Source organism: Protopterus annectens, chromosome 4.part0, assembly GCF_019279795.1.
Source record: "Protopterus annectens isolate FY-2018-M chromosome 4.part0, PAN1.0, whole genome shotgun sequence".
NCBI classification, from domain to species: domain Eukaryota; kingdom Metazoa; phylum Chordata; order Ceratodontiformes; family Protopteridae; genus Protopterus; species Protopterus annectens.
Genome location: NC_056733.1, coordinates 1,689,728,830 through 1,689,756,697, shown reverse-complemented (window position 1 = coordinate 1,689,756,697; position 27,868 = coordinate 1,689,728,830).

The window sequence follows — 27,868 nt, the reverse complement described above, 5'->3', positions numbered from 1 at the left end:
CCCATGCAGATGTGTTCCTAGCTGTAAGTAGCACCCTGCCAGCATCCACATCACTTGATCAATACTGACAGAAAGTATTGGCATGAACACCTAGCACACCTACCCTGTCACCCCAGGGGAATATAATGTATTGCAGTCTGGGACTATAGGACTGACAGAATGCAACGGCCTGCTACAGCTGGCCTGCATCACTACCAAATAGCCAACAGTCCTTTGTCAAAGGCCTGTGCCTCACCCGTACTGCCAATGTATGGCATGTCATGGACTCCCAAATAACAACATAACACAGTCCACAGAACCCATATGCAAGGCCATGTGGACAAACTGCAGTAACATGTCCACCCACCATGTCCCACTACATAAACTGTCGACCAACACCAATATACTGTTGTGATGAGGTGATAACTATAGGCAAAGTATCAGAGAATGTTTGCATAATGTATGGAAGAGGATAGAATAATAGAGGGGGGATGGAAGCATGGGAAGCATGGAATGTGCAAAGTCCGAAACACAGCCATGTGCACATACTATCCCTGGCTGCAAATACAAGAATGGGTGGCTACAAACCTTCTCGTAAACCACAATAGGGGTAATGTCCTGACTTATGACCCCTGCCTCTGGGTAACCTGTGTGAATCTGTACAGCTGTGAGGTATTGCCACAGCAAGATAAGGCCATACTGTCACATCAATGGATGTACAAGTATGGGATCCTCTGCCACCACTGTACCAAGGTGCTGAACCAGTTACACAGACCCAGCAGCAAGTGTCTGCAGCTCCCCCTCCAAAATGGCATTAGTTTGCAGGAATATGTAGGCATTTGACTACAATACTGGACACAGCTGCATTCACCCTGTGTTCCCCAGGACATCACTGCGAGCAAAAATGTTTACCTGACAGTACTTGATGAAATAAAACATCACAGTGTATAACAGTACACATCTGAATATCTCTGCTAACACCAGGACCATGTAGCAGAAGCAGCACAGACACAATTACCTACAGTACCCACAATCCCTTGCCCAGTTTAACCCCATATTGTCAACTGATCTACAGACATCCTGCAGAAACAGTTTGCTAGCTGTAAGTGTAGAACACAAAGGTCTGCACTGGAGTACAATCTACCTGGAATGGATCCACACATTCAGTACAGAAGGGTGTACTGGGCATGCTCCCACACTTAGAGAAATGAAGGCAATGTCAGAAAACAACATGCTGAAAGGTCATACTGGCCATGCTTACACACTTAAAGAAATGAAGCCTATGTCTGGCAACAACAGTGGACCATACATATCTGACAGTTGCAGATGTTAGTGCATACACTCCTCAGTATTCACTAGTCAGGCTTTGCACACACATTGGATAGGAATAGACACATATATCCAAGGACAACACACTATTATATGTCAAAAGTACACATACATAGATGTGTGGAAGAGAGTGACTGACAAAGAGCCTTCCGTCATGAGGCCTGTCCCACCCAGCACACAGCCAAATGGCTACATCCACATGATGTGTAAGTGTCACTCACCGTAGACATTTGCCTTTGAAATTCCTCAGCATTATAGACTCTGTGGTGCTAGTGCTAACTGTGCAACATGACTGTACAAGGGAGCAGTCATCTAGCAGTTGTATATAATTACATGTGGAATATAAACCTGTGTGTGCCTGAGTGTGGTGTGTCTACCTCTAGATGAATGGGTTATGGCCCATGCACACACACTGCCCTCCCTATTGCCCTACTATGGCAAGCCTGCTGATGTCAGTCACTTTGAAATACACCTTTGGGAAAGGGATAGCCCAATAACCTATGTGGTGTGTCCTGTAACTGCACAATGCTGTAATGTGATAAACTAGTTAGGTAGGAGTTCTAATCCTAAATGTGGCAACTGTGTGTGTGCTTGTCAGTATAGGGCTCAATGCTTTTTAGGCTAGTCATATTCACTATAATTCAAATGCCCTACCTTGGCATGCCTGCTGATGTAATTTACTTTGAAATACACCTTTGGAAAAGGAGTTGCTCAGTAATCGCTGTGGTGCGTCCTATAACTGTGTAATGCTGTGGTGTGATAAACTAGTTAAGTAGGAGTTCTAATTATTTTTTAGGCTAGTCACTCTCACTACAATTTAAAATGCCCTACTTTGGCATGACTGCTGATGTCATTCACTTTGAAATACATATTTGGGGAAGGTGTAGCCTAGTAATCTCCGTGGTGTGTCCTAGAACAGCATAATGCTACAGTGTGATATACTAGTTTGGTAGGGGTTCTATTCCCAGACATGGCAAGTGTGTTTGTTTGCCTGTGTAGGGAGCAATGCTTTTTAGGCTAGTCTCTCTCACTACAATTTCAAAAGCCCTAATTTGGCAAGCATGCTGATGTCATTCACCTTGAAATACACCTATGGGGAAATTGCAGCCCAGTAATCTCTGAGGTGCATCCTAGAACAGTGTATTGCTGTAGTGTGATGTAATTGTTTGATAGGGGTTCTATTCCCGGACATGGCAAGTGTGGATATTTGTGTGTTTGTTTGTCTGTGTATGGAGCAATGCTTTTGAGGCCATTCACAGTCAATACAACCTCTATTGCCCTTCTTTGGCAAGCCTGCTGATGTCATTCATTTTGAAATACACTTTTAGGAAAAGAGTGATCCCATAATCTCTGTGATGCATCCTATAACAGTGTAATGCTGTAGTATGATATAGTATATTGGTAGGAGTTCTATTCCCAGACATGGCAAGTGTAGATGTTTGTTTGCCTGTGTAGGGAGCAAAGCTTTTGAGGCCATTCACAGTCACTACAACCCCATTGCCCTTCTTTGGCAAGCCTGCTGATGTCATTCCCAGTGAAATACACCTTTCGGAAAAAAATCCAATAATCTATGTGGCGCATCCTGTAACTGTGTAATGCTGTAGTGTGAAAAACTAGTTAGGTAGGAGTTCTATTCCTAGACATGGGAAGTGTGGAAGTTTGTGCGTGTGTTTGCTTGTCTGTGTAGGAAGCAATGCTTTTGAGGCCATTCACAGTCACTACAACCTCCGGTGCCCTACTTTGGCAAGCCTGCTGATGTCATTTCCATTGAAATACACCTTTAGAGAAAGAATAGCCCTGCAATCTCCATGGTGCATCCTAGCACTGCGTAATGCTATAGTGTGATAATCTAGTTAGGTAGGAGTTCTATTCCCAGACATGGCAACTGTGTGTGTCATTTGTATCCTGTGTGGAGGTGGCTGTGAGTGTGTAACAACTGAACTAATTGTGGACTGGGTTTTGCAAATTTCTTATAAGGTGGGCCTATTATATGTCACAATGTCTACCTTACAAGGATAACAGATATCAAATAGCCGAGAGGCTGGGGTGCCTATCCATACCTCTACATGTGACATCAAGGCCTGGTGAACAAATTAAGCAACCCTTGTATTACCCAGAGAACACTCTCAACCCATTTCTCATACACAAACACACTTGCCTAGGCAACAACTGCTTTGTTGGTAGTACCATGCATATTTCTCACAGATAGTAACCATGGTGTGATTGCAGTGGACTACAGAGGGAATGGCACCCTGTCCCATCACTACAATAGGCACATAATTGCAGACAGTGCGCCTTCACTATGTTCCCCACTGGACGCCTGCAACAACTGTGGTGCCATCAAATGTGACACACAAAGGACATACCATGCCTTAAGCACATGCCCTGTATGGACAGATGCCACTGACAACAATGAATACCTGTATCATGCTATCAATGTAGGTGCATGGTCAACCTGGTGTCCATTACCAGTTCCCGCCACATGAGGCCAGGACTGGCACATCTGATGATAACAATCTGTGTACACAACATGGGCCAGACACCCCAAGTACAGTTTCACATGTGACTAAACATGCATGTGGGACATGTGCAAATCCCAGACACCGTCCATGTCATGGACTGTAGAACACATACATGGCAAGCATTGCACAACACTGGCCACACACAATAGTAACCAAGGTGACTGGATGGTAAATAGAATACCCACCTGTGTGGGCCAGTCCAGACACTACACCCTTGAGCCACACTGTAGACCATTGACATGTGGCCTGATGCCAAGGTATACCCTTCACCTAGCCTTGTACAGCCTTCTGGCACAGTCATCCACTACACACCTGTGAAGCTATGCACCCATGCATGTCAGTACTGGCACCCTGTGTCTGTGTGTGCGGAGTATGATGCTTTCAACCACATTCACACTCACTACAACTCCCCAATATTTAAGCTATGTGGCACATGCGATAACTGCATAGATGTGATAGCAATACATTGTCAGTCAGGGGTCTGAAACCCCGTACTGGTAGGTGTGTGAAACAAGCATGCTTAGGTTTTACTCTCCCACTCCCTCCCTGACTTACTTTGTCTCTGTCTGTCTCTCTCACTCCCTCTCTGGTGGAAGTGGAGAAGTACACCTGCTTTGCTTAGGCAGCAGCTTGTGTTTTGTAAGTGATACTCTGATCAGCTGATGGCCTCTGCACGAATTGGAGTTCCCCTCTAGCTGATTGCATGTGGAACAGCTGTGGTAACATTCCCATAGCCAATTGCATGGAAACACACTCCAGTATCTAGGAACATCATGTTGGTTTGGGGCCTTTTCATTCACTGTGAGAAGGACCTCAATTTGTTGTTTGGCAAACACCATCAAAGATTGTATTGGGATGTACCTCTAACAACATACACTATGGAAACAGGCCAATAGACAAGAGGGGATGTGTCAGACATGACTACAGAATGTAAGTGTTGCTCTTCTATATTTGGAGTAATGTCGTTATAACAGGGTATGTGTGGATATGGCTGGTCTACATGATTTAATACCTGTCATGACAGTGTTATGTGTTTGAGGAAACTCACACCTGTAGGGTTATCTACAGACTGGGCCGTGTGTGGAGCCTTATGTTTCTTGTGTTACTCACAGAACACCTATCTTAGAACTGCAGAAGCATAGTCTGAAGATTTCAGTCAGTACATGGAGACAGCGATGAGAGTTACAGACTTTATAATCCTAATAGGACATATGTCATAACAAACTCTGGCATGACAGTAAATGTATGAGGTTATCAAAGCAACATATCAATATTGGCCCAGTGTTAGTGGCTCCAGCCACAAGTCTGTCAACCTTTGTACATATGTCATGCAGTAAGAGGTGCATATGTTCTGTACACCATTATTTGCTGACATCATACCTGATAGCAAGCCAGTCAGATATCAGACTGCCAGACATGTTATGTATAGTAGGGGTTATTTCTGAGGACATAACCTGGGCATTCTGTAGTTGTATGTACAGTACTGGGGTCAGTGTACTTATGGTTATTGTTGACAGTATGTGCATTGCACATACATACCTTTGGCTGTGCACAGACTATGGTAGATGCCATTGTTCTTGGTCCTGTTCTATCTGATGTTACATGCTGCTCCAGTCTATGGTACCCTATAGACTCACATGTCTATAGGGCCAGACACACATGTGCCCCATACAACAGACAGATAAAGGACCACACTGTGTCATGACCCAGTGTATGTAGGGTTAGTATGTAAGTGGCACATATGAGGATGGTGTTTATCAGACAGTCCATACAGTGTCATATTAAGCTTGTGTACCATATGTGGCTGTGGCTATGTTCATATTGGTTGTGGGTATGCACTTTCTCAAAGGTGCCTGTTACTCTGTGCTGTGACATGCGTGTAGAGCCTGCTATATTTGCAGGTACATGTGTATTCCCCCATACAAAATGTAGTACAGTGTTGTGGCATAGTGCTTTGTGACATGCCTAGCAGCTTAGTGTAACAACCCAGTGTGCTGCTATGTCCAGTTATTAGCAAGACATACTGCTGCCAGGTCACCATAACTGTTGTGTGTTTCTGACAAAGCACTGGGATTCTGTACAGATGTGTGTCACTAACTACTGGGTAGTATGTGGCTATGTGACATCTGTACCACAAGGTATTATGTATTAGGACAGACTGGTGTGTGTGAATGCATAAACTGTGTGGGCATATGTAGTCCAGTATTTACATGATATACCATATGTACATTGCTGTTAACATCCACATTGTGAGGAGTGGTCCACATGTTTCACATGAAGGGGATTTGTGTACACCTCTGGACTGACCACAGACCGCCAGATATATATTGACCAATATATTGGTCATATCTGTGCTGTAGTCCACAGGATCATTACTATGCTAGCAGTGGTACTGCACTATGATGTCCTTAGGATGTCTGTCAGTAGCCAATAGCGTACATGTCAAAAGAAGATGTGACCCCAAACACACAACATGTCTGTTAAGACAACACCTGTTACAGTAGCAACAGGCTACATATATACCTGCAATACATACATGACATCCCTTTGCACTAAGAGGTTGGGACTACTGGTGCTAAGGTAGGACTCCACTCCATGTTCTTGACATAGGGTAAACATATATGTGTGTGTATATATATATATATATATATATATATATACATACCTACATACATATATGCATATATATATATGTACACACACACACACACACACACACACACACACACACACGTATGTATATATATATATATATATATATATATATATATATATATATATATATATATATATATATATAAACTGAAGAACTGACAAGAGAGATAGAAGTACAAAAAACTATTAAGTAAAAAAAAATTTCCTGAGCATCTAGTGAAGGACAAAGACACAGAGCGTAACTTCGGTATTTAGCGCTTTCGATCTTTATTGATGTACAGATCTTCTTCAGAATGAAATACTGTGCCAAGGCAAGTCACTTAAATAGCTCATGTATTTAAATTAGGTGGAGGAATTAGCCAATTGGTAATGTGAGCTGGGCTCAGTAGCTAATTACAATGCATTTAATTAAGGCCAATGAGAAACAAATATTTAAATTAAGGTAACAACTTGTGATGCAATGCTTTAGTGCAAGTTTACAGTGGAGTTTGCTAGGAGCGGATGTAGAGGGTTATCTATACCACTTCAGAACACATTTTACATTCAAATTCTCATTTAGTCCTGGACTTATTTCTGCATTCAGTCTGAATTGCCATTTGAACTCCCTGACTTCAAGTAGGGAGTCTGTGTCTCTGAAAAATGGAGCTATTTGCTCCTTTGCAACTAGTACTGCATTTTCCTAGTGCATATCTCCCACCGAGAGAGACACTACCCAGCACAGTTGGTGAGCTCGGTACTCCAAGAGGTCACCAAAGACAGGCACAACAAGTTTAAACCCATCCTAACATATGGGTTCACCTGTCGTACTGCTAATACTCAAAAGGCAGACAAATCTCATAGCATCCCAGTCCCCATCTGCAGGGACATGGAAAATATCAAACAAATCATGTCTGCACACTGGGACATTATTTCCACGGACAAGGAACTGAAATCCTCCTTGGGAGTATCTCCCACCTTCTGCTACAAAAAAACTAAAACTCTTCAAGCATCGTTCAAGATCAGAGACACACCGCTTCTTTTGAACAACAGCAGCATAACCACAGCCCCCAAAGGGATGTTCACCTGCGGCAATTGTGTGTCTTGCAAACACATCTTGGTGGGGAAAGAATTCATTTTCCAACATTGCTCCCTCAAAATCTGCTTCCAAAGATTTTATTTTTGACACACCAGTATGCGACTCTTGCCCAGCATTTTACGTCGGCAAAACCACCAGGAAATTATCAGACCGCATCAAAGAACACCTAGGAGCAGTAAGATCCCATAACCCTGGCAATGCACTAGGAAAACACAGTACTAGTTCACAGGGTTCAAATTTTTTGCACTTGAACAAATTGTTACCTTAATTTAAATATTTGTTTCTCATTGGCCTTAATTAAATGCATTATAATTAGCTACTGAGCCCAGCTCACATTACCGATTGGCTAATTCTTCCACCCAATTTAAATACATGTACTATTTAAGTGACTTGCCTTGGCACAGTATTTCATTCTGAAGAAGATCTGTACATCAATAAAGATCGAAAGCGCTAAATACCGAAGTTACGCTCCGTGTCTTTGTCCTTCATTAGATGCTCAGGAAGTTTTTTTTTACTTTAGATATATATATATATATATATATATATATATATATATATATATATATATATATATATATATATACACACACACACACACACACATATACAAATTCAAACATATACATATACACAGCAATATATGTCTACACATATACAGATATATAGATATATATGCACATATAGGTATGGATATACACATATATATCGACATAGATATATCTGATTAGATATGTATGCACATATAGTTATAGATATCTACATATATATCAACATAAATAGGTATATCTGTACACTTAGGAGGTGCATGCACACACACACACACACACACACACACACACATATATATATATATATATATATATATATATATATATATATATATATATATATATATATATATATATATACACAGAGACAGATCTAAAAAAGGCCATATATATATATATATATATATATATATATATATATATATATATATATATATATATATATATATATGATGCACTATACAGATGTGTAGACATACGTATGTATGAATATATATGTGTATGTACATGTAGACGTATATCTATATATGTATATGTATATATCCATATTCCTGTCATGTGTAAACATCACAGTTGTGTATACCTTCCCAGATGCATCTCACCGTATGTATCTGATATGTGTATATTTAGATATAACAACATATGTGATGCAACAGTAATATCAATAAAAAGTAAAGTCAAATCAATTGTTCAATACTATTTAATATCTGTAGTGACAGATATAGTGGAAAAACAACAACTGTCTTCACAGCTGTCATGGCGTAGTGGTTAACTGATGTGACTGTTATGTACAGGGTCCTGGGTTCAAGACCTGGGCAAACAAGGGCTGTTGGCTACAGAGCAGTTATAGACGTTTTGAGCAGCTTTAAGCATGTTTGTGTGGGTTTGTGTGAAGCTAAGCAGTGCTAAGTTATGGTTAAATGTACAGGTGCTTACACCGTGTAGGCTTCGCTTACCAGTGCGTAAATCCGCTTAGCTGTTATATTGCAGCAGTGTTGACACCTGCTAAGCATGGCTCATCCCTGGTAACCAATGCTCACATCCCAGTCTGATAACATAGCAGGGTAATGACATCTGTAGTAAGTGTATGTAATGCCATGTACAATACATGTGTCTATGTGCTACATGTGTCTATGTGCTGTCATCACAATAGCAAGGGGTGTGAATGTCATGTCTGAGACACTGAAGTATATAAGATCTGTACAGCACTGTTATCCATGTGAATGTGTTACATACAAAGTTAGTAACCCAGGTTATGTGCTGTCACACTGGCATGTAGTGTATCATGGCAGTACTACTGTTGACAGTGCTTTCCCAGGCAAGAGTAGATTGCTAAATGTAGTACTGACAACAAGCACACCTGCAGGCATAGCTGGACTCTGAAGCCTCACTGTCATGTTCCTGGTGTGTGAGCTGTGTCACAGTATATATCCCCTACTGGATAATGATCTGACAAGTGGAAAGTAACTGTAGACTACTGTCTGTACAGCACATGTCATGAGGGTTTACAACATGTAGTAATGTCATACATATTGGCATCAGACATCTATCTGTCGACACATTCATCCTACTGCATACCTACTTGCCATGATGATGTCTTTCAGTCCCTGAACAAATGTGCAGATGGCAGGTATCCAGCTTGGATACGTACAGGCAACCTATGCTTGACTAACACTGACATGTCTGCCCAGCTGTATTATAACTGGCACATATAGGAGACAACACCCTGTATGCACCACATGCCACGGGTACCCCCACTACACTACCACAGTCAACAGACACTAACCATGTGTTGTAATACATGTTGCATACATGTCAACTGAATCACCTCAGTGGCCATTTGCAGAAGACACACAGAGGATTGGCTGATGCATGTCACTCTCACCCTGAGGGTGGTGTCTGTCGATAGATTGCCTGCTGGCACATGGCAGGTGGCATGATACCACTGTATACACATCCCCTACACTATCCATCTCTCCACGGACAATAGCTAGGTACACACCTATGACCACCTGCAGTGATGCACCCCTGTACTGACACATGTGTACATGTGCATTACTGAAGATAACAGTGTCTGTATGTTAGTACACCTGTAGTTGGGAATATCATGAGGGCCTTCACAACCACCACAACACCCATTGCCATAGTAAGATCTGGCTGCTGCTGTATTGGACATTACATGTACCCTGTTATGCTACTCTCCCTAATGGCTACATGAGCCTTGCAGTACCAGCACAACAGTGTTGTACAAATGGGTTGATAGGCAAGTGTGTGTATGTGTTCATGTCTGTATATCTGTAGGGTACAGCATTCTGAGGCCACATAGTCCTATTACAATACATATTGCCACACAGTAGTACGGATAGTGTTGTACTGCCCATAGGTGAGGCATGACAATGCAACACTCTACTATGCCTGTGGCATGTGCATTAGATGCATATCCCTGTAGTACCACTGTTGTGATGTACAATGGGTTGTATCGCAGTAATGGGCAATGTGTGATGGTGGGTATGTTAGAGTGTCATCATGGGTTCCAGTAAGTACAATATCCACTGTGGGATTTGAGTGCTGTGTACAGTGTCATTACACCATGGTACACCCAGTATATGCCCCATGTACCACTGTATGGTGACCACTGTCACCATCACCCATACAGGTAAATGATACCACAATCCAGTCCAGTTATGCATGTGCTGTGTGCAGCCTAACTGTAAGGCATTGGACACACTGACAAGTTAGTTAGCACCGATAGGCCCAGGTCTCTTGGATGTGTGTCTGCCTGTTATGTGTCTGTTAATGTGTATATGATGGTATGTCACACTATTTATTGTCCATATACAACAATTACATCCCCCATTACCATACTGTACATGTCTGTGGATGTTCTGCATGTAACATGTAACCTGGAACACACCTCTCTCTAAACACTGTGTGGTGTGCGCAATGAAAGCCACACACTGCAGTAGCACTACATAACTAGGTAGGGGTCTATTCCCAGTGTTGCCAAGTAAGAATGTGCGTGTATGTGGATGGATCTATATAAGGTTGCTGAATATACATGTCCCAGTGGGTCTCCTATCCATGTGGCATAGGCAATAACTGTTATACAAACCTGGGACATGAGTACAATTGTACCCTGGATATGTCACAGACAGGTACACACCTATGACCACCTGCAGCAATGCACCCCAGTACTGACACACGTGTGCATGTGCATTACTGAAGATAACAGTGTCTGTGTGTTAGTATACCTGTAACTTGTCAGTGTGTCCAATGCCTTACAGGTAGGCTGCACACAGCACATGCATAAATGGGCTGGATTGTGGTATCAGTTACCTGTATGGGTGATGGTGACAGTGGTCACCATACAGTGGTACATGGGACATACCCATACCCCTTGTGGAATATGACTGCAGACCATCCTCTTGCTGACACATGTACACCTACAACACAAATGTATAACATTATGGAGACCACAATCAATCAGTGTTACCAACAACTATAATGCATCATGGCTGGACAGCTATACTACCTGACATGTATGCATTAAACATTACTCCTGGCAACATGTTACACATCAGTACATTGGTAGAGTGTAGTACAGTCACCGTGTGCATCAGAACCATATTAGCCTGTCCCTGCATTGATGTTATGGATGACAGGGATGTGGCATAGGTATCATCATATGCACAGGGTGTGTTGTTGGTTTGCCAGAGACTGAGGATGGGCCATAAGTTTGACACCATGTGTGTGGATGAGGGGGTGTAATTAGTTGAAATGGCTGTGGTGATGTGGTGTGTGTAGGTATGGGGTTGCCCTAGGTGTGTTAGTATAGTGTGTGGGCATGTATGCACACAGTTCTGCCATGTGGCTGCCCTATACAGGTGTTTTTTGGACAGCTGCAAACGAAACCTGGCAGGATATGCAGTTCACCACCTCCAGCCATGGACACGTGGGCTGTGCCTGCCAGGGGTTCCATGGGCACATCCAGGTACAGGCCTTGATGTGCTACTCTCCCTTGATGATGACAGACATCCACTGGAACCAGGTCCCTCCTGGGACTGGCCAGGGCCATGTGCACATGGCCTGCTGTGGTGTGGTGTGGACAGTGCCCCCCTTGCAGTGCTGGGGCTGGTACTGCCACTACGGGAGTGCCTTGGTGTCCTAGAACATCCATGTTGACTGCCAGCTGATGGCGTTTTTGCCTACGTCCATGCTGCTGATGCCACACTCCCATCACGTGTTCGAGTATTGACAACCATGGTCGATGAGGCTCACCATCTCACCCATCTATCCATGACTTCAGTATAATCACGGAGGGCACCAGAAAGTTCATGGAAGTTGTCACTTGCAGATGAGAGAGCAGCCCTCTGCAGCTTCAGGCCCTGTCTGGTGTACAGTTCCTTACGTGCCTGCACCCCATGACAGTTTGAAACATGCACCTAGTGGTACCAGTTGTGTTGCGTCTGCCAGGGGCATGATGACCAGCTGCTCTACCATGAGCACCCTGGTACATCTGCCTATGTGGTGCCCTGCTGGACATCTGGCTATGCCTACTGTGACCAGACACAGTAGGCATAGATACCACACTCTCTTGTGCACTGCCACCAACTGCCAACTGTCCTTCTGCTATGGCCACTGGTGATGGGTTATGTATAAGCACTGTAACTTTGTGCGGGCTTGGGGTGGCTAATAGGAGTAAGTCAAACGATGGCGCAGTTTCGGCCTCTGACAATCCCGCCTGTGCCTCAAAAGTACTATCATCATCTGTGGTGTCTGTATGGACACCAACATCAGATTGCATGCAGGAGGGACCCTGACCCACCTCGTCACATGTGGGGAAAAAAAAATGCAATTTACGATCTTACAGAGTTGCATAACAGTACACACACACACACACACACACACACACACACACACACACACACACACACACACACACACACACACACACACACACATACACACTGACATTCCACCTTAATACATACCTGTCCTTGATTTTACAGACAGTCACATGTTTATTCACGTAAGGTCTCCATCCTGCATCACACTTGGTAACATACACTCATTAATACCACTCATTAACGTATCATTCCTCTAAATGCCTATATGAGTGATCACAACACAAGACCTGTTACTCCATTACCTCCTTAACTTGAGTGGAGTAGGTTTTACATGGCCTCAATGCTGTCATCCAGTGTTCACCCTTGGTATGTCTGGACATCATGAGCATGGACCATATATGTTAGGGGCTACAACATTCATTCCATACTGTCACTCACTGAAGTGTCGTATGTAACTATTGCTCATTTCATGCCAGATCTGCTGCTCAATCAACTTATCATGTGGACAACAGTAATATATGGATACACTCCCTGGTGTTGTCCAGTAATTCCCCAATGCATCTGTAGTGCTGCATATGTGGGTAGTCGATCACCTTTCTGCTGATTGCAATATTAAGGGTATACCTAGTGTCTACTTTCGCTCCCAATGCATGTTCCATGCTACAGACCTTATTATACTTTCAGCTGTCCTGTGATTACATATCAGACAAGTATTCCTGGTGTCGCATGTGTCAGTCCATGTCCATGTACTGCACGATCCCAACAGGAAGTACTGCCATATGAACAACCCCACAATCACACATGTACATACATGGACACCACACAAACACACACACACACACACACACACACGCACACACGCACACACGCACACACGCACACACACACACACACACACACACACCTACAGGTGAGGTTGCACAAAGATAGTACACACAGTCCTCCCATTACCCATCTGTCAACATGCATAACATATGGTACTCAACAACATATGTGTGTGATGCATGGGTTGTGTTAGTAGGTGATGCCCCTTCCCCTGGGGAACACTGCACCCATTTACACAGTATTGCTGTGCACCTATTCTGCACCCTTCCAGGTACTGTGCACCAAACCTCACAGGTGTACAAACCATTGCTGAATATGTATTACTGTGTCAGTTAGGTCTGCTCTAATGCTCACAGCCCCTGTGTGTTTGAGTAACACGTACCTGGGATGATATGTGGACAGATGTCTTTTGTGAATGCCTGATGTTGGGTTTACAGATCTCAACATCAGCGGTACATGTATGATCAATACTATTACACTGACAACCATCAGACCTTACTGTGGCTATGGGGAGTGTACACACCATGATTGATATGATACATTCTTCCTTGATCTGCCATGGGACCACATCACCGCGTATATTAACAGTACATGAGCCTGATATGTGACATATGTCCTGTACATTCACATGCAGTGTCTAGAAATGTGTTAGGTGTACAGATGCTGACTGCAATGCATACACTCCGTGATTGCATATGTGTGCACGCCCTTATAGTGACGGTTTGTTGCACCTATTGTTATGTGTACTACAGCAGTCACTATTCCTGGCAGGGGTATACTAGCATGGGCCATCTGCATTTGCCAGTATATGGTCAGTCTGCCCTACACATGTCCCCCAATTCTGCATGATTGCAAGGTCAACTCGTGCACATCCCTTGGAGTTCACACACTGCCGTCACTATTACTGTGGAATTAGGGTTACATCTGCCACAGTTCCTGAACCTGGCTGTGTGCAGATACAGCCATTATTAGCATCCTTAGGATCCCTGCTGCAGTGCACTGGTGTGTCATGATGACACACCCTCCCCACCTTCAGCCTTTTTGCAGATGCTTGACAAGTATGGCCTACACATGTTTGTCAGTTTGCAGTGTTCCAAACACTGAATGCCACATGTAACAGCCTAGTCCTAGCTAATAATGTGGACCATGGTATTATGTTATGCCATAGTGTAGATCTGTAACAGTTACCATTGTAATACTGGTATATACACTGCTGTAGCACTGTATAAGGGTCATGTTTCACACATGTCCCTACTGTAGGCCATGTGTCCCACCATTATGTTCATCCCTGTGGACACATTTTGCAATCAAAGGATGTTAGTTATCTTGAAGGTGTCTGTCATACCCTTCAGATACCCCATCATGGTCACCACTGTGATGCAGTGCATTAAACAGCAACAATACGTGAACATGTACGGCATGCATTATGGGTAAGTGTGTTAGATGTGTGCAGAGAATATACCATAGCCATTACATGCCCAGTGTATTGGCAAGCATGAACATAAACTATTCTCACCAGCTACAGTCTGTTGCCTTGGCGGTATACCAGAGGGACCTACATAATAGTGTGAGAGATTTGATGTCAGTGGCCACAGCTGTGGCATTTCTACAGGGTTGGTGCAGCATTACAGTACATCTTCAGTACAAGTCCACAATACTTCCACTTATGCACATCTGTTTATTACTACTATGCAGCAACAGGCGATATATATGACATCTCACATATGCATGAGCTACCTGTACAGATGTGGATGCATATGCAACAGTGGTCTACTGATGTGCCCTGTGGCCTTACCTGCATGCTCCACAGCCAGTGTGTGGGCAGCACCCACCTCCACAATGGTCTATGCCAGTTGTTGGCTGTGTGGTCGGGTAGGTGCCACGAGGCTGGTGAGGAGTTCCTCAACACATGTCAGGGGTGGATGGATGGCATGACCCCCTGTTGTGATGTGTTCCCCCAGGACTGCAGCAGCATGATGATGGGAATTGTGAAGCAGGTCAGTAGAATGATGCCAGACCTGATCATAACTGCAGGTATGCAGGCCGACATCATTGACCCTGTGGACTAGATTATTCCACAGGGCGGTCCTCTCCTGCTGCTCATGGGCAGTCCTGTTAAACAGAACTGGATAGTATGCTCAGAATTAGTTCAAAATGATGTGAAAATTACTGAACCTACACACATTGCCAACATACTGGCTGACAGGTTCAGTGCAAACTCTCCCTCCCCAAAGGAGAGATAACTATTCCAGAGGATTGTAGCCCCCCAAACATCTCCAATGCCCAGGTGAGAACTGCCCTCACTAAGGCAAAAAACACAGCGTCGATGGGACCGGATGGTGTCCCCGGCTGTGTGCTTCATGAACTCAATGAGGAATTAAACCCACAGTTAGGACAGCTGTTTAATCTTAGCCTCACCTCAGGATACGTGACTGTGGTCCCACTTCAAGGGTGCCTCCACAGACCCTGGAAATTACGCCCATTAGCTTGACAAGCCTTATCTGCAAAGCCATGGAGAGGATCATAATGGAACTCATAAATAAAGACATAGGGAACTTGCAGACTTTGGATCCAACTCAGTTTGGCTTTGTCAAAGGCAGATCCTGCCTCTTAAACTTGGTTGACTTTTTGAGACAGTCACCAAGGCCATTGATGAGGAAAGGCAGTCCATACAGCCTACCTCGACCTGGCAAAGGCCTTCACACAATACCCCACTCAGGTATCATCGAAAACTCATCAGCTTGAATGTAAACCCATACATCACAAGATGGGTTGCAAACTGGCTAAGTGACAGAACCCACAGGGTCAGAGTTGCTGGAGCCATGTCAGACTCAAAGCCTGTCACAAGTGGTGTCCCACAGGCCTCAGTCCTGGGTCCACTCTTGTTCGGCATCTACTTTTCTGAAGTACAAGCAAACACAGGAGGGTTATGGCTGACAAAGTTTGCAGATGACTGCAAACCCATAGTCGAAAACACATCTGACACAGATATCCTCCAGAAGGGCCTCACAGAAATGGATAACTGGTGCCAGAGCCATGGCCTGAAGTTAAACGCCAAAAAATGCATAGTCATACCCTTTGGGAAAAACAAGGCTACCCCTAGCTACCATATAGGTGGCAATCCACTGAGCACAGAAAAAGCCATCAGAGATCTGGGGACCCAGGTTGACAGTAGCCTTTCGTTTGACACTCATGTTGCTAAAGTAGTTAGGAAAACCTTCTATATCACCCACCTGATCATGAAGGGATTCACATCTAGATCAAGGGAGGTTATCGCCCTGTACTCATCACTTATTAGACCTATGATTGAGTACAATGCCCGTTCGAATGTATCTGACCAGACACCTGCTGCAGCTTGAAAGGCCCCAAAGTTCCTCACCAAAAGGATAAAGGGTCTCAAAAATATGTCTTATGCTGCCCGACTGAAAGAACTCCAGCTCTATTCAGTCTCATACCGCTTGCTCAGAGGTGACCTGTGCCTGACATATAAGGCCATGTCAAACCCAGATTTGATGAATATGCTTCACCTCAAAAATCTAGATCCCAGAACCACAAGGGGAGACTTAAACCTTGACACGGTTATAAATAGAACGTGCTGGAGGGACAGATTCATCACCCAGAGACTCCTATGCTGTGGAACAAAATGTGAGGCAGAGCACCTCTCTGGTCTTGTTCAAGAGGAATCTTGACCAATGGATGGGAGATTGCAGATATACCCCAGGGATTACTTCAGCGTCACTGCTTGACAGAGGCACAGCAAAATGATAGGCATAGTTTTTATTCTGAACCTATGAACCTATGAACCTATAAGGTGGTTCAAAATGACCTCATTTTCTGCTGCTGAATACCCTGGCAAACAGCCATGGGACATCTTGCCTGAAAGACATAATGATGGAAACAGGTCTGAGCAACTCATACAGCAAGGTTAATATAGTTCTTAATACACATCTCTGTCAACCACCCACCATATCAGCAAAAACAAACTGTTCACACAACTCAGTAGGTATGGCTACAGCTTACCTACCATCAGGACATAGGTTCATAGGTTCATAGGTTGGTACTAGGCTATCAGCCCTAGGGCCTATACAAGCCTAGCCATAACAATTCCCTGGCTATTTCTTCCCACATTATTTACTTTCCTGTATATTGTATTGTACCACACTTTGTGCTATGTGTTTGTAGCCATGTTCCCTGTGTGGACATTATCATTGCTGGCCTGTTACGAACTATTTCACCTGCATGCCATTGTCAGGGCCACTGTGGTTCCATATATGCATGTGGTATGCTTGCTATGTGATTGCTGCACATCTGTCATTCTGTGTTATTGGGGATATCTATGCATGCTGTTGGCCAGCTTCTGGGATAGTGTGGACTATTACTACCCACATATGTTCTATAAAAGTGACACAATAGCATGTTTAGGGAATAGTTGCCAGCAGAACCACCTCTCCCACCTCATCTGGCCATGTTACCAGGCCACATTACATGTGGGACCCACCCTGTGGCCTCCTCATCTATTGGTCCAGCATGACCTGCAGCTGGAACCACCTCAGGGGATGTTGTCCCCCCCCGGGGGCACACACAGACATGATCCTGTCACCCGAGGTCAGGTCCAGGGTCTGTTCCATAGGGGGCTCAACAGAAACTTGTGGGATGTACTACAGCACCTTGAGGCACCCAGAACACAATCACAGGGTCCACATGCTCCTCCTGCTCAGCCTCAAGGCCAGGCACCTTCAGGGCCATGGAACTGCTGTCATGACTAGCAATGGGTTGGGGCCTTGTTCCGATTGTTTTCATATGAGAGCTCATGGGGCTTCTACATCACAGACAACACACACACCATTCAGGGTGGTTAACCACCACATGTGTAACATACCACCCCTGTAGGCTGTCCTCTATATCTGCCAACCCGAACCACCTTCACAAATATACTTGCTATCCTTCCCCATATTCCCATTCCCCACTTCACAGACAAGGGCAATGTGGTCCCAAGAAGGGCTTCACATGTGACATACCTGTCCATGTTGCACACACACACAGCTGTATATATCTGTGTGTATTGCTATGTGTGATGTTCCCTCACACATAGCATGCAGCACTTTGGTGGTAATATTGGAGACATGTATTTACATACATATGTGTGTGTGGGTTTGTATATTTGTAGACATATATATGTAGACATATATATGTAGACATATATATATATATATATATATACACACACACACACACACACACACACACACACACACACACACATATATATATATGTGTGTGTGTGTGTGTGTGTGTGTGTGTGTAGATATATTTTATGTTGTATATATGTGTTTCTATAAATATAAATACATATGGGTACATGTATATCTGTGGACAAACATGAGTATACAGCTCAGCAATCTCCTGCCTGGTGCCCTGCAAAGTTCTACAGCAGCAGAGAGACAAAAAGAGACTTTGGAGTGATTAAGTATCATTTTTCTGCATTTTCTTGCTGCCTTTAGTTAATTCCGCCTAAATTGCCTATTTTCTAGAGTTTCTGTGATTTAAAAATCTTGTTTCAGCATCATATTATACTTGATATAGTCATTCACCATATAACGCTGTTCGCTAAAGGCAAATCTCACAGATCCAACGACACAAAAGTTCAACTGTAGATACTTTAAAAGTCCACTTCTTATTAAAGAACGCCAAGTCAACTTTATTCCCTCTTGCAGGGATGACATAGTTGATGTTATTATCGGTACAAAGATGTTTACTAGGAACATACAACTTAAATTAGATTTTGGGTTGAATAATGGTCCTGCAGATGCACCAGGGTTCCGTTCTAATAGTACTTATGTCCCACAGCTACACCCAGTAGTGGATGTTTTTGGAAGGGTATTGGAAAATGATGTATATAATTATTTCCAGGGCAATAAGTTTAAGAAACGAAGACAAAATTTGAATTATAATCAAAGACGAGCCCTGAATGATTTGAAAAAAGATGATAGCCTGGTAATTAGACCAGCTGACAAAGGGGGCCCTATAGTACTTATGGACTTGACTGACTATAATGAAAGGATGAATCAAATGTTAAGTGACGAAAAATTTTATCGGAAGATAGATATGAGGGCAGTGAAGGAAAAAGTTTTCGAAGTCTATTATATGTTAGATGACCTTGTATTGTCATCTAATATTACTGAAGAATTGTATGGATACTTTAAGGTTAATAATCCGGTTTTGCCAATAATTCAAGGGCTGCCGAAGATACACAAATCTCGAACAGAGCCTCCCATGAGACCGATTGTTGCTGGACAGGGGTGGGTTACTGAGCCACTCTCAATTTATACTGAGTCCCAGTTAAGACCCCTAGTTGACATGAATAATTATATACTAAAAGACAGTAAACAATTCATATTAGATTTATATACGTATAGTAGCCAGTTAGGTGAAGATAAGATGTACTATTTGGTCACATTGGACGTTGTAAGTTTATTCACTGTAATACCTAATGATTTGGGCATCACATATATACAGGAATACTTGAGTTTACATTCAGACCTACCGAGTAATAAAATTGAATTACTCACTTTATACTTGGAAACCATTTTGACAAATAATGTTTTTCTATTTGGGGAAGAAATGTATTTGCAAAAGGATGGTGTGGCTATGGGCACTTCCTGTAGTATAGCTAACCTTGTAATGGCAGCATGGGAGGACAAATTTCTGTATGCCTCTGATTTATTTAAAAGGTATGTAGGCATGTACCGTAGGTTTGTGGATGACCTCTTTTTTGTTTGGCTAGGAGATATAGACACCTTGAATAACTTTGTGGCCTATATGGACACTTCTACTAATTTTTTGAAATTTACCCTGAACTACTCAGAGAATAGAATCTCATATTTGGATGTTGACGTGATTAGGTTGGAAAATGGACTGTTGAATACTTCCATACACAGAAAGTTATGTTATAGGAATACATTACTTCATAGAAATAGTATGCACCCTCGGCATATATTTCATAACATATTAAAAGGACAGTTCATGAGAGCGTCTAGATTTAATCCAATAGAGGATAGTTATAGGAAAGAGGTAGAAGAACTGAAAAGTAGGTTTATCTCAAGAGGCTATGATGTCGAAACAATAGAGAGAGTCATAATGGAGGTACATGAGTTAAGAACTACCAAGGCAAAACCATACTTTTCTGAACAGACTTATGATCCAATAGACAATACAATGACTGAACGAATGGAGACCAGACTTTCCCTGTTTTTTACTAGGGATATAAGTGAAGTAAGGGATATGATGACTAAACATTGGGACATTTTATTGTCAGACAGTGAAATATCTAAAATAGTAGGACCAGAACCCAAAATAGTTTTTAAAAACAAACCTAATCTTAAAAGGCTCTTATGTAGGCCCAGGAATTTGAGAAGGTTAAATGGTACAGAAAGGAACACCGTACCTTGTGGTAAATGTAACCACTGTATACATATTAATGAGAAAACGATATTCGTACACCCTGTTACTAAATATACATTCTATTTCCATACAGATACTAACTGTGATAGTAAAAATGTGGTTTACTTGGCGAAATGCTTGGCCTGTCCTGCATTTTACATAGGGAAGACCAATAGAGCTCTCAAAGATCGAGTAAGGGAGCACAACTATCACATAAGGTTAGGATCCGAGTTCAATGCCCTAGCAAAGCATTGCAAAGTAGTAGGCCCTGGTCACACCTTTAATTTCTGCATTATACAACAGTTACAGGAGGGATATAGAGGAGGAGACATAATTAATAGGACTTTGGAATGTGAGAGTAGATGGATTGTGAGGTGCAGGGCAGATGAACCACCAGGGTTGAACGATAAGGTCCAAATTAAACCTTTTTTGAAAAGTAGGAGAATTTATAGACCCAAATGAGCTACTCAAAGAAGGCACCTTTCGTTTAGATATGAATATCTCATAGGTCTCTGTGGGTTGTATGCACTGTAGTCCTAGGTTGTTTATAGAATTACATATGTACATGTCTATATGTTTTTATAAATTTCTCATATATTTATTAACATCTCTCTTGTTGCATACTTATTTTAAATATGTTTTAGTGAATGGTTTTATGCATTTATATTATAGATTAATTGTTAGTAATGCACAGAAGTTTTTTTATATACATACATAATGAAATGTTTTGATGTGAGCGCTTTAAAAGCCAATTAAGTTTTCCACCAATTGTAATTCTTGGAAGACTATTTAAAAGGAAATTGAAATGTGGTGTTTGTAAAGTCTGAGGAAGCCGAAAGGTGAAAGCGCTTACTGTCTGTGTCATTTTGTGAAATAAAGAATAGTACTGGATGAGCTGAATAGCGACTTGGCGTTCTTTAATAAGAAGTGGACTTTTAAAGTATCTACATTTGAACTTTTGTGTCGTTGGATCTGTGAGATTTGCCTTTAGCAAACAGCGTTATATGGTGAATGACTATATCAGATAACTTTTTATTTACGATGTTTGCGAACTCTGTTTTTGTGCTGTGCTGCATTTTGTTGTTTCATCATATTATACTTATTTTACTGCCTGCACTTTAACAAAGTTATTTTTGTGTTTAAATGACCTGTTTAACTGTTGTAGGCTACACACTCAAGTGTGATAGCCATTTCTGTGCATTTAAAGTGTTTTTTGATTGTATCTGCTTTATTTTCTGAAAAAAAACAAAAAATATATAGTTGTTTTCCCCCCTTTCTAAGCTAGTATAGTCCAGTTTTCAGGTTAGTGCTGAATTCAGGGCTGTGTTACAAGTTTCTGTTTTTGCCCATACCTTACTTGGATAGAAGGAAGTTTCTCTGTTCACTGTGAGAGAGGGAGCTTTGAGCAGCCTATCTGTCCCTGGAGGAGTGGTTTCAGCCCAGAAATTAGTAGTTTATTGGTCATCTTGGGATAATTTCTATCTCTTTCATTTCCCTGCTATAAAAACTGCATTTGCCCAGTTTTGCATGCCGAGCAGCACCGGTTAGCTAGGGTATAACTATTCTCGGCTCCACAAAGTCTACTCTTCAATTTTTCCCTTGGAACTAGACAAACTTTCAACTTAAGCACTCAAACCATTCACATCTCATTCTGGAACTTGCTCAAAACTCATAGCAAGCATGTGCTGCATGAAAAGAGACATGGAGGAGCTCTCTGATCACATAGCCCAGGCCGGTATGACCCTGACCCTGAGTAGCATCCTGCCCTCACCAAAAATGATACCACAGTATAGAGAAAAAATTATCAATTTCAACAATTGGCTAAGCTTCTGGTGTCATTCAAAGAGGATCCAGTCTCTGTCAACCTAGGATGACATGCTCGACAAGCCACGCTGCTTCTCTAGAGACAGCTTGCACCTGTCACCCTTAGGCTTTTGAATACTGGCCAAGGCTCTTGCAACCCCCATAGAGCCTTTTTTAGGCAAGGCTCAAAAGACAAACCCACTGCCGTAAATAGAGCAAGTAACAAAAAACTGAGGGTAATGCTACTCAATGCCAGAAGTCTAAACCTCAAAATGCATGCACTCGAGGCACTCCTCAGTATGGAGAAAATCGATATATGTGCAGTAACAGAAACCTGGTTTAAGGCTCCACAGAGCACTCCAGCACTACCAGGCTACAACTCATACCATACAGTTTGGCCACAAAACCCAGACCAAAATACAAAAGGCAGGGGAGTATCCATATTCATCAAGGATACCCACACCTCCAGGTTAGTGGCACAGCACGATGCTTCATAGATCATCCATGTGCAACTAACAATGGGCAAAAACTGCTATTCAAATTATAGCTTGCTACAGATTACCCACTATGTCCCAGGACCCCCACTCCGCATTCCTGGAAACAATGAGAAACATAAAGGTCCTACCAAACACCCTGATATTGGGTGATTTCAATTACCCAAGTGTTAACTGGGAGAACTATTCAAGTACAAACTCCCTTACTCAACATTTCCTAGAATTTATAAATTCAAATGCCCTGGATCAACTGGTCAACACCCCCAGCAGAGGTGACAACATATTGGACCTGGTCATCACCAACATGGACGACCGGTGTTCCACACTGGACATCAACCCCTTGTTGGTTAGATCTGACCATAAACTAATCACTATGGATATCCACACTCCACCACCACACCCAGTCAAAGAAACCACCGTGAAAAATGTTTCAAAAGCAAACTTCACGTTACTTAAGACTGAAGTGGCAAGTTTCAAAGCCCCCATGCTAAAGGATAACGTTGTCCAAGCTGCAAAATCCTTTACTAATGCACTGTATGGGCACCTACAAGAAAGCATGGATCATGCTATCCCAAACAAAACCAAGACTCACTCCTCCAAGAAAAGGAAACCAGTCTGGTGGACCCCTGCCATAAACAAAATATACAATAGAAGGAGGAAACTAGTACAGAAAAGAGTAAAATCCCAAGAAGGATAGACATCCCTGATCAGTATCAGCAAGAAACTACATTCCCTCATTAAATCATCCAAGGCTAGCTTCGAAAGAAAAATTGCCATGGACTCCAAAGACAACCACAAGGCATTCTTTAGCTATGTGAAGAATCTAAGTGGCAATTCTTAGATCTTCTCGGAGTTAGTGCAGAATGGCACAAAAATACACTGAACCGACCGATATAGCCAACATCCTGGCAGACAGGTTCAGTGCAAACTTCATCCCCCTCTCACACCCAAAAGGGCCCATAACTATACCAGAAGAAGATAGTGTCCCTAAAATCACAGACACTCTGGTTAAACAGCCCTCTCCAAAGCCAAAAACACAGCATCAATGGGACCGGACTGTGTCCCAGGCTGCATCCTACATGAGCTCAAAGATGAACTAATCCCTCACCTAAAGACACTGTTTAAACTCAGCCTCTCCACAGGCTATGTGCCCACAGAGTGGAGCACAGCAATGGTTATTCTGCTCCATAAAGCTGGAGCCACAACAGACCCCAGAAACTATCGCCCTATAAGCCTGACAAGCTTGGTCTGCAAAGCTATGGAGGGCATCATCATGGATCTCATTAAAAGAGACATTGGGAACCTCCAAACACTGGACTCTACCCAGTTTGGCTTTGTTAAGGGCAGATCATGCCTCCTAAACCTGGTGGACTTTTTTTGAGACAGTTACCAAGGCTATAGATGAGGGAAAAGTGGTCCACATAGCCTACCTAGACCTCGCAAAGGCCTTCAACACCATTCCCTACTCAGGTATTATAGACGAGCTCACCACCTGAACATAAACCCCTATGTCATGAGATGGGTTGCCAACTGGCTCATGGACATAACCCACATGGTAAGAGTTGCTGGAACTAGGTCTGACTCTAAACCGGTTATAAGTGGCATTCCCTAGGCCTCAGTTCTAGGACCCTTCCTGTTCGGCATATACTTCTCAGAGGTACAGGCAAGCACAGCAGGACTATGGCTGACCAAGTTCAGAGACGACTGCAAACTAGGAGCTAAAATTGACACTCCGGCTGACACAGATATCCTCCAAAAGGGTCTCACTGAGACAGATACCAGGTGTCAAAACCATGGCCTCAAGCTAAATGCAAAAATTGCATAGTCATCCCCTTTGGAAAAAAACAAAGTACCTGCAAACTATCACATAGGTGGCAGCCCCCTAAATATGGAAGACAGATCAAAAGAGGTCAATGGGTCCCCCTATGCATCACTCATCAGACCCATCATAGAGTACAATGCCCCATTTGGGATGTACCTTAAAAGACACCTGCAACAACTGGAAAGACCACAGAAGTACTGCACCAAGAGGATCACTGGCCTCAAGCAGATGCCCTATGCAGCTTGATTGAAGAAACTCCAGCTGTACTTGGTTGCATACAACCTACTCAGAGGTGATCTCTGCTTGACATACAAGGCCATGTCTAACCCAGAACTGATGGCCATGCTCCACCTAAAGAAAACCATATCCCCTTTTGCTACATGCTCCAGGGATCTAAACCTCACCACAACAATAAATAGGATGTGCTGGATGGATAGATTCCTGTCCCAGAGACTTCCCATGCTGTGGAACAAGATTCCTATCTTCATTAGGCAGAGCTCCTCATTAACCCTCTTCAAGAGAAACCTTGACAAGTGGATGGGAAACAGAAAGTTTACCCCAGGGATCACTTCAATGGCTCTGCTGGACCGAGGCACAGGGAACTAATCTAAGGGGGTGGCGAAAACCATCACATTCCAGCTAGGCTCATAAATGCCTTCGGGCAGATTGCCTATTACCTACCTATGAACCTATATATATATATATATATATATATATATATATATATATATATATATATATATATATATGTGTGTGTGTGTGTGTGTGTGTGTGTGTGTGTGTGTGTGTGTGTGTGTGTGTGTATACATATACATACCTCTAACACTCCTTCCTGCACAGCTGCACTGTTCTGACTTACTACAACACAGACAGGTGACACATATGGCCACAGACTAACGTTAGGGGGGTATATATAGGCCCAGATTGCAGGTAAGCCTATTAAACACCAATGACTTTCCAGCATGCTACAAGTATACAAATGCATGTTAACCTGAGTGTCCTGCAAGTGGTGGGCTCTAGAACCCACGTGTCCATCATTATGGCATTACTTCCACCATCCGCTATTTGCCACAGTAATATACATCCTTTCCATTACACAACACACACTATGTTGGCTTACATCTTGTCAGTCAGTGCTGCTCTGCACAGTTGATGGGTATGGCCTACTACCCACAGGGACAGACTATTTTGTTCATCGCAGTTGTTCAGCTGAACATCATTACAACAACAACACCTGATAGCACATATGTATCATTCCACATAATCTATCCCAGTATTATGGACCAAGTACTACAGTCAATTGCATGCATATATACTTCACATACCTGTTGTGGGAATGAGGTCTGTTGTGGATGGTTTCCTTATAGTTTTTTTCCTTGGCTATGGCCTTAGCTTGCTTTCTTTGTTTCTGTTTTGGTTTTGGTTTTGGTTGTGGATCTGGTTACTCTTTCTCTCTCTCTCTCTCTCTCTCTCTCTCTCTCTCTCCAGTAAATGGATTGAGCTGCTTGGAAAAGATTGCAGCATGGCATTTGTAGGTGATGCACATGATCAGGTGATGGTCTCTGCACCAGTCAGTGTCATCTACTTGCTACCTGCATGCAGCATGCTTTGTAGTACTTCCAATTACCACTGTCATGGCAACCCACTACTATAAATATCTGCATCATGTGGACATGGTCCCTTTACCTTTCCTGTATGGTGGACATCCTTCCTGTGTGTGGGCAGCAGTGTTACAGACAGCAGGTAGCAATACCTCTTACAAGAGAACTTGCACACTCAGTCCAGCTACATATTTGTATGAGGTTCCAGAACTACAGACAGAGTGTGAGTAGTGTTGTTGTATGCATTGTATAACACCAGTGTGACAGGGTTTGTGTGTACATACTAGTTTATACTGGAATGCAGTCTATCTGCATAGCTCACAACTGTGGGCCTATACACTTGATGGCCAGAGATGTGCCTGTTATTATTTTGTCTGTCCACCACACAGGTCTTGTGTCAGATATATCATTGGCAGTGTGTGTTGAGTGCTATCAGTACATGGCTACATCCATTTGTGTTTCTGACTTCATATTCCGGACTAAGGGTATGTTGCAGATGATCCTATAACACCAGCAACTTGCTTAGTGTATGACAACACTATTTCACATATTGGCCTGTGTTCTGGCCTCTGTAATCCACCTACATACCAGGCTTTGTCTATATGACATGCTGTCAGGCGTTGTTATGCAGTGGCCTGTGAGTATGTCATGCTGCCATTCTTGCCATCATTCCACTGCTGTTGTGGCCCCCAAACATATTTTGAGGTTGTGTCCATTTATGTGTGGGTTTCATCTGCACAATACATGTGTGTCCTTCTGCAGACCAGAGGTCAGTGTATGTAACAGTGGTATATGCCCCTTATGTCAGTCGATGTGTGTGGGGGGGTATGCACCATAACTAACCTAGACTGTTACAACATGTGAGGGATATCAGGAGTAAGCTGCCTCAAGGTATCTAAATGTAAATTACCATACAATTCACCATGGG